This window comes from Octopus bimaculoides, chromosome 22 (genome assembly GCF_046866305.1).
Source record: "Octopus bimaculoides isolate indiv1 chromosome 22, ASM4686630v1, whole genome shotgun sequence".
Classification (NCBI taxonomy): Eukaryota; Metazoa; Mollusca; class Cephalopoda; order Octopoda; family Octopodidae; genus Octopus; species Octopus bimaculoides.
In genome coordinates, this window is record NC_142949.1 from 4,964,581 (window position 1) to 4,974,580 (window position 10,000).

Here is a 10,000-nt window from a genome sequence, read left to right on the forward strand (position 1 = left end):
TCACGCAACTACTATATACACCTCCACACCAACACCAACACTGCTACCACTACCATTTATTTCCAACACCACCAACCCCCTCCAGCACCACCTCCGCCGCCGCCGCCGCCACCACCATCTCCATCATGGCACAATGTCCAACACGTTGGTCATTTTCTCATCGACCACTGGTGGCGCTTGTTGATGTTCTTCTTGTTGTATAACTTTATTGTTATTTTCCATCCAACCCCACCTCAATTCAGTTCTCATTTCTTCTGCTTCTTCTTCTTCCTCTTCTTCTTCTTCTTCTTCTTCTTCTTCTTCTTCTTCTTCTTCTTCTTCTTCTTCTTCTTTCTTCTTTTTTTCTTATTCTCCCTCTTCTTGTTCTTCTTCTTCTTCTTCTTCTTCTTCTTCTTCTTCTTCTTCCCCTCTTCCTTCTTCTTCTTCTTCTTCTTCTCCTCCTCCTTCTCCCTCTTCTTCCTTCTTCCTTGCATCATTCGCTTTGTGACTCCTGCTTTATCCTTCACATCACTTTTCTGTATTACCGCCGCCGCCACCGCCACCGCCACCGTCGTCGTCGTCATCATCATCATCATCATCATCATCATCATCATCATCATCATCATCGTCATCGTCGTCGTTGTGTTATTGTTGTACCCGAATTCCTTGTTACTTTTGACCTTCTCAACCCAAACCCCCGGCCCACCCATCTTCCGCTCATCCTCTCCTTTTTTTCTTAATAAATCCCGTTCTCTTAGACTTCTAAATCTTCCAGGTTGTCATCGCTACGTTCATGGTCCCCTTATTTTGCTGTTACTGAGCTCCAGCTCGGCCCCCATCTCAGTAGATAGATAGATGAAAATCAACCCAACCGTGACCATTCCTTCGTCCTGACCCTAATCGCGTTGGACTTACATTCACCAATGTGTTCCTTCCTTCATTCATTCCTTAAGACGGTAGCATATAATTAAAGGGAACCTAGTTGCTATTTCTAGCAGACCGCACTTGTTTCCGGTTAGGTGTTATTGTTGTTACTATTGCTGTTGCTGTGCTTTCTATTCCTGTTGTTGTTGTTGTTGTGGCTGTAGGTGTCGCCGTTGCGTTTGGTCTTGGTGGATGTGGCAGTGTTCTGTTATGCTGATGCGTTTGGTCTTGGTGCACAGGTCAATAACTACTACTACTACTACTACTACTACTACTACTACTACCAGCACCAGCACCACCAGCACCGAGACCATCACCCCTCAATACCACCATCAAAACCATCACCCCACCACCTTCATATCAGCACCTTAATACAACCACCAAGTAAATGACACCGCAGAAATGGAAGGAACATAGCTAGCGTGTTGTTGTTGTTGTTGTTGTTGTTGTTGTTCTTCTTCTTCTTCTTCTTCTTCTTCTTCTTCTTCTTCTTCTTCTTCTTCTTTGTTTTATCGTCGTCCTCATCTTTGCTTGCTAGGTTGGCGATAGGTGACGAGATCAAACACACAGACATTTGAAACCAGAGTAGATGTCGGGGGGAAGGTATTGATGTCCGCAAGGATTGAAAGAAGAAGAAGAAGAAGAAGAAGAAGAAGAAGAAGAAGAAGAAGAAGAAGAAGAAGAAGAAGAAGAAGATGTTGATGATGATGATGATGATGATGATGATGATGATGATGGTGATGATAAATGACTGAGAAACAAAAAGACGGTTTACAAACACAAACTTCTTTTCCTGCAAAAGAAAAAAAAAGCCATTGGTTTATCTCCATAAATAATGGTGATTAAAATCGATTGAATGGTATCCCTGTGTAATGCTGGTAGATTAATAATGTTAACCAAGCAGAAGAGGAGGAGAGAATTCAAAATGTTAAATAAAACAAGTCAACGATAGGATACTGAGAAATTTGGACTCGGCACTCGTTTATAAGTGTTCAAAATGAAGTCCATGAGCCAGTGCAGGCTTGCTGTTATTGTTTTACCGTAGATGAGGTCACATCAGAGTATTTCGATTAAGTTTCACGTTTTTATGAGAAGTATTACTTGGTGCCCCCCCCCCACCACCACCACCACCAGTGTCTTTATATATTCGGGCTTAAAATATCGAAGATTACTCAATCTACATCCGAAGACAATGTACTGCTGTTGAGGCCTACCCTACTGGCCTTATCTAGCCAGACCTAAAATATCGATAATTACATTATCTACAGTTTATACAACACACCCGACGACAATGTATTGTTGGTAAGGTCCACCCTATTGGCCTTGTCTACCCAGACCTAAAATATCGAAGATTGCCCAATCTACAGTTTATTTTGCAAACTCGCAGTCAATATACAGACGATAAGGCCCAGCCAATTCGTTTTATCAACCCATATTTAAAATATCTAAGATTACTTTACAGTTTATATAACATACCAGAAGGCAATATAGAGTTAAAAGAGTCCAGTTTACTTGTTTTTTTCTACTCAGATATTAAATACCTCGAAATATATTACGTACACTTTATATTATATACCCGAGGCGATGTTAAGATACTAAGACCTACCCGGTTTATGTACACAATTATCTTTCCAAGTTAGTCTCTAAAAAAAGTCTCTGCTGATTTAAACCAGCGTTTAGTCCATAGATGACGACTTTACTAGCCCTTCGTGTATTCCCCGTGTGGATGGCCTATTATACTTACTGTTCTATTTCAGCCCCAGCCAACCTCGACCGTAATATATAAACAGGATCACTTAAGGAATTTGCACTCAGCTCCTGGAATTAAGTTCGAAACAGCGAGTACAATCATTCTTGTACAATCACTGTCTCGAAATACTCATTGAGATTGATCACAAGTGTATTCTTTAAAGGGATGTAGTTTGGGGGGGGGGCTGCCTTTCTTGTGATCGGTGTGTTATAGCAGTGCTTACTGATATTGTTGTTGTTGTTGTTGTTGTTGATGATGATGATGATGTTGTTTACTCCCATGTTAGTCCTCAGTCAACAAGTCAATGATCAAAGATTTATTCCCCCAGCAATTCTCTATCCCATTTTTTAGTCCGATAGAGTATATATTATTGCACACTATTCTTCACGTCTTCTTTGAAGACAGTTCGGTACGTTTTGAGAAAGAATAGGCTGCTATTTCTTGCAGTCAAAACACTACGCAGAGAGTCGCTCTTTGATGTATAGTACCCACAATATAGTTTGTTCGGTTTTTTTGGGGTTTTTTTTTTTATCTTTTAGACTTTGTAAACGGCTATGGTCATGGCGATCTGAAGTGCTTTCTGATTAATCAGATTGTTCGGTTAATATTGTTATTTAAGCAAGTCAACAGCTGACGGATTAATACGTAGACGTGAGAAGTTTCAGGGAAGCGTCGTTCTGGTGTGGAAGAGTAGCAAGCAGTTGTCTATGGGAGGGGTACGTGGACACGAAATAGTAGGGGTAAAGGAGAGTAAAGTTAATAGAGAATTCCTTCGGAGTGAGGTGGCACGTGACTTAACCAGTTCCAAGGAATAGAGGCTATTGCAGTAGCGGTAGAACATCCGAGAAGGAGAGGATATAGAATATATTCGAATCAGAGGTTGAGATGGGTTTATGAGTGAGTCGTTGTAAAATCAATCAAGTGGTTTCTCCTTCGAATGCAGCCTAGAATGGCTTTGTGCGTGTATGCGTGTGTGTGTGCATGTATGTGTGTGTGTGTGTGCGTGTGTGTGTATGCGTGCGTATGTGTAAGCATAGCAACACTAGCGTCTTAGATTTTCGAGTAAAACCTCATTGTGATCTCACCTGTAATTCAGTGACCAAAAAGCATGAATCTGTAGGGTTTGTATTCGTTGATAGCTGAACTAGTTTGCGATTCTTGAGAACACCAATCTCGGAGAAGTAAAGTTTGTCATATCGCCGATGTGCATTCGTCGGGAAAGTTCACCAGTAACGATGCGCCTGTTATTTGAAGCGACCGTAAAGGTTTTAGTTGCACGTTGTTCCTGTTTTACATTGGTAGGGTAAGCTTAAGGTTACCTCTATATCTGCAGCCATCAGCAATGATTGTTTTTGTACTACTGAAGGAAGCACGAACCCTGAACCATTATTTTGAGATTAGTCTCTATGGAATTGGTGCAGATTTATGGATGAGGTGTCTACTTCACATGGGCAGGGCGTTTAGGTACGGAAAGCTAAGTTGATTGGGTAAAGAGGGGAGGGTGATATTATCTACTAGGAATATGGGTTGTTAACCCCGATTAACCCCGTTCCCTGAAATTACAGGCCTTGTACCAAAATTTGAAATCTAAGAGGTGAAAGTCGTAGGTCTTGGAGTGTGAATGGGGCAAAGCTACAAGAGGGGCAAATCTGAGCGCTGGGTCAAAAGAGAGTTAATAGAGCGGAGGGTATTGAGACGCAGCTCTACAACGATACGCTACGGTAGTGTTTCCTGAGAGGAAGCCACCCGTTACAAGTTTGTGAGATAAATAGGGCTTGTAGACGGATTGTTTTGCCGAGAGATGGGCGAGCCAAACATGTGCTGAATTTTTGCTGGTGTCGCCGGGAGTAACACCGATTTCATAAAATTTCTCCTGAACAAAACCCCGCTAATAAATAACACAGGAAAGGTCTAGTCTTCAATCAACATGGGTAGCTTAAGTAAGTCGGCGAGCTGGCAGAATCGTTAGCAGCACGCCGAGAAAATGCTTAGCAGTGTTTCGTTCGTATTTACGTTCTGAGTTCAAATTCCGTGGAGGACGAATTTGCATTTCAGCCTTCTGGATCGATAGTCGATGTAATCGATTTACCCCGTCCCCTGAAATTGCAGGCCTCGTCACAAAATTTGAAATTAATATTACTGGCTAAAGTAAGGTGGTGTAATGGCAGTATCGTTAGCACGCCGGGCAAAATGCTTAGCGACATTTCTTTATAAGTTCAAATTCCGCAATTGTCCACTTTTCATATCATCATTTCAAGGTCGACAAGATAAGTACCAGTTGAGCATTGGTGTCGATGTAGTCGACACTACCTACCACAGACTTGCTGACCTTATACCAAAATTTGAAACCGATATTGGTAGCTAAATAATTTGACCTCATATAGGGCTTTCTTGAACAGAACCCAAAGCCATTTCCTCTAGGGATTCTACCATGTTTCCTTATGTTTTTCTGTCTCCAGGACGACAAATTCATGTGATCTCCCTCTTTTAAATTAGCAATGTTTGATTCGGTACAGTTTAGACTGCTATTTTTTGCAAATCAGGAGACCACGTAGAGGTTGTTGTTTTTTTTTTTCTTTTTTGTGTGTGTGTTGTCATCTTTCTGTAGTATTTGATAGATTATCTCGTGCTGATGATTATTCTTAATGATTTTGCTATTATCGATAATTGAACGAAATGCTCGAGATGACGGAAACACCGCAACAACCAGCGAGACTCTCTACACTATATCCTTTTCACCTGTCTTTCCCGTGTTCGAATCCCACCCACAAATGACTGTTCTCATTAGTCGAAGTAGCTGATGATGACAGTGATGATGATCATGATGAGTATCATGATGGTGGTGGCGGTGGTAGTGGTGGTGGTTGTGGTATTTTAGGTCCAGGTCATTTCTCAAAGAACCAGTTCAATCGATTATATAAGGTTATCTTATGTTCTGTAATGATGAGGCATCTGTCCTTGTCCACCTTGGTATGATTTATTTTGCACCGCTGAAATGAGACATTAACAATCGCTGTTGTTGTTGTTGTTGCTGCTGTGTAGTCCTTGATGACTTACAATCGAGGGAACCTTTGACCAAATGTATCCAAACCATAGCCACCCAACCTTTCGTGTTAATGCTTATATCTAAAGCAAGCTAACCCAGCGTGTACTTCCCTTATCTAAGACGTGATTTAAGACAGATTTAGCTATTATTACTAGCAGGTCTATCTGTTGTAGTACGCTGCTGTGTTTGCCGTTCTTGTTTAACCCCAGACCGGCATTCCTCCAGCATGTGTACGATCAAAGTTGTTCCAGCCATGACATTGCTGTATTTTGTTCAATCCTAATATATCTAGAATGATACTATGGAATAAACCCTTCCTAAGCCGTGTGATTTGAAGAATGCTTTCTCTGCTATTTCTGGCAAAACACGTATATGTATATATATATTTATACACACATAGATACAAACAAAAACAAATACGTAAATTAATATATATATATATATACATTTACACACACACACACATATATATATATATATATATATATATATATATATATATATATATATATATATATATATATATATATATATATACATATATATATATATGCATACACAGATATATAGATACTTATATATACATACACATACATATATATATACGTACACACGCATATATATACATATATATATATATATATATATATATATATATATATATATATATAAACATATACATATGTATATATATGCAAACACACACACACACACGATGCATTATAAACCGTTGTTGTTGTTGTTGTTGTTATGGTGGCTGATTCACTGTTAAAGTCATGTTTGAATGGCTGTGGTGGTTTTCAGATTGGTAAACCGGTGCTGATGATGATGATGAGGACAGCGCCAGTGACTATGATGACGATGACAACGATGGTGATGACGACTATGGTGGCAACGACAATTGGGTGATGGTGAAGACGTCGACGACTACGACGGCGACGACGCTGACGCCGACTTCGATGATGACAGAGAGGACGATGGTGACGACGGCGATGATCACGACCACGACCACGACCACGACGACGATGATGATGATGATGACGACGATGATGGTGATGACGACGACGATGACGATGATGATGAAGATGATGATGACGACGATGATGATGATGAGTATGATGATGTCGACAACAAAGACGGCAACGACGATGACGACGACATCGAAGGTGACGAAGATGACGATAATGATGATGATGACAATGATGACAATGATGATGATGATGATGATGATGATGATGATGACGATGATGATGATGATCATGGTGATGATGATGATGGTGATGATAATTATGATTCAGTATCGTTGTGTAAAACAACGAAACAAACATAAGCATTTCCCTTTACTCCTTTTGTCATCTTGTTTCCTCCGAGTATCCTTCATAACGATTAGTGCCTATCCTATATCAGCCGACAATTCTCTTAAACATCCCTTAAATATTCAATCTCTTCGCTTCCCACATTTCCTAGTGTAGAACTACTGAAAACTACTTCCCGATGTTTTCATCCTATGTGAAAATTAAAAGAAACAGAATCCAGTGATAATTCCTTTGCGATTCCTAAAATCGTACTTCTATTACGCCCTAACGGAAACGAGTACAATAGAATATTAGAGTACTCGATGAGACATTCAACAAGAGTCACTTATACTTAACGACATTGTGATATTCATTTCGAATCCTTCTTACTCGTTAAGTGCACATGACCATCACCCCTACATCAGAGTACGATTGCCGATGGGAATTTTAGTGAAACTTGTAAATCATATTCCGTTTATCTTTTATCTGTTTCAGTCATATGACTGCGACCATGCTGGGGCACATTTTCGAAGAACTTGTTGTTGACTGAATCGACCCTAGTAATTTTCCTTTTTTTTTTTTATTGTAAAGCCTGGTACTTATTCTATTTGTCTTCTGTTGCCAAACCCCTAGATTGCGGGGATGTTAACAAACCAACACCTGTTGCCAAGTGTTGGCGAGAGCCAAACACAGACACAAAGACACGCTCAAACTCATATATACGCATACATATATATAAGTGTATATATATATATATATATATATATATATATATATATATATATATATATATATATATATATATATATATATATATATATATATATATATATATATATATATATATATATATATATATATATATATATATATTATATACCCGGAATGAGTTAGAATAAGAACAAGTGAAGAACAAATATATAGTGCGTGTGTTTATTTGACGAAAAAAATGACCGCTCCGAAATACAACAACGTCTGTTTCAACACACAGTTTCACACCGACCTTGCAAACACAAATTCAGAACTGTATATATATATATATATATATATATATATATATATATATATATATATATATTCCTTCTTTGTTATATATTTAAATCAAAGGTATGTCAACGAAAACCACGAGTTTCCCATTGTTATTATATCCATTTTCTTCGCGTATATAACCTAAACTACGGTTTACCGACCGAACACCTGCTACCGTACAACCTTACAAAAGACTGTACCTACCCAGGTAAGAACCAGAAGCGACTTTGGATTTAATTATCCTTTAGAGGTATTAAAACCCCCTTACTGATATCTACACTATGTATACATGCATATATGTATATATATATATATATATATATATATATATATATATATATATATATATATATATATATATATATATATATATACATACATGCATATATATGTATATAAATACACACACACACACACACACACACACGCACACATATATATATATATATATATATATATACATATGGTGCTCTTTGAGTTTGCGTCTACCAAATCCACTCACAAGGCTTTGGTCGACCCGACGCTATAGTAGAATACACTTTCTCAAGGTGCCACGCAGTAGGACTGAACCCGGATCCTTGTGGTTTGGAAGCAAACTTCTTATCACACAGCCAAACCTACGCCTATAGGAATAGGAATTTGCGTTGAGCTTTGCAAAGACCAAATTGTGTCACTCTCTCTGTAGATACTCCTTCGTTATTTGTCACATTTTAGCAACCATTGCTTGTCCGTCACGACAAGAGTCTTAACGTCTTTCACAGAGAACTTTACATAATAGAATTAATCTTTGCCGTTGTTGTTGTTGTTGTTGTTGTTGTTGCTGTTTAACTCCAGTTCAACCCTGATAAAGTAGAATCTATGATGAAAGGCGTTCCACCTATGACCTTCTCGTTTTCTAATCAGATATATTACGTAATGTACCAGTCACGATTTTTCTCTTTTTTATTTCTTGATTTGTAGATTTGTAAGAGAATAGGGTGCTTTTTGGGGGATGTTTGGCTACTATGTCTAACAATGTCTAGCTACCATACAGGGTGTTCCATGTCAGTTATAGTCCATAAATGATGTATACGAGCAATGAAACTCTATGATGGTGAAAGATAATTCTAGAAACATGTTTTTTTAAAAGAAACCATATCCGCTTTCTCTCTCTGCTGCACACCTCTTTACTTACGATCATAAAGAGCTTCTCCTCACCCTCTTTCTCACACTTTGAATTTAAGTCAGAAAAAGGGCAGAACTGGTGATTCCATATAACGCCGCCAAGATTGGTAAGTCCAAGAAAACAGTTAGGCTCAAACAAGAAACTCAACCCCGAATGATTGCTGCAGAATGGACGTCACTAAAGGCACCGTAGACGCCATTCTGCCACATACATAGACGATTGTGGGATTTGATCTCTGAACGCAAAGAGCCGAAACAAAAAATGCAATGCCTGTAACCCGAAGTTCCACAGTTCCACCAATCCACTGCTCCGCTTTGGTACTTTATTTTATCGACCCCGAATGTATAAAGGGCAAGGTTAACTTCTACCTACGCTAAACATTTCCAGATTTGCCCGCGTGTAGGGCTTAAAAAACGATAGCTCCCTCCTTTATGCTACACATCTCTCGACTTAAATACATTAATGCCTGAATTCAAGATATTCTGATTCCCAAAATTTACAGTCGTTGAGGCCTCAGAAAGTAAGGTGCGCCTTGTTTGGTGAACATCCGTAGACTTAGATCTAACCCCGTTATGAAACCAAATAAATATGTCCCATGTAGCATAGCTATACATCCACGGATCTGCCCTGAGTAAAGACCCAAATAAACATGTTCCTTCTCTTCCTATTTGAGATCCGTCCCCTCATCTGATAGAAAGCTCAAACAGCAATATCGCATAACTTAATCTCGTGAAGGGCTCTCCCTGTACCCCACAGACCAATTCTCATTAAGGATCTGCCCTGATTAAAGACCCAAATAAACATGTTGCTTC

The 10,000-nt window shown here is 39.0% G+C and overlaps 1 protein-coding gene across 20 annotated transcripts in view; it reads left to right on the plus strand.

The window, feature by feature from the left end:
* Nucleotides 1-10,000, plus strand: part of LOC106869633 (cadherin-23) — an 898,614-nt gene that overhangs the window by 1,824 nt on the left and 886,790 nt on the right. The window lies entirely within an intron of this gene.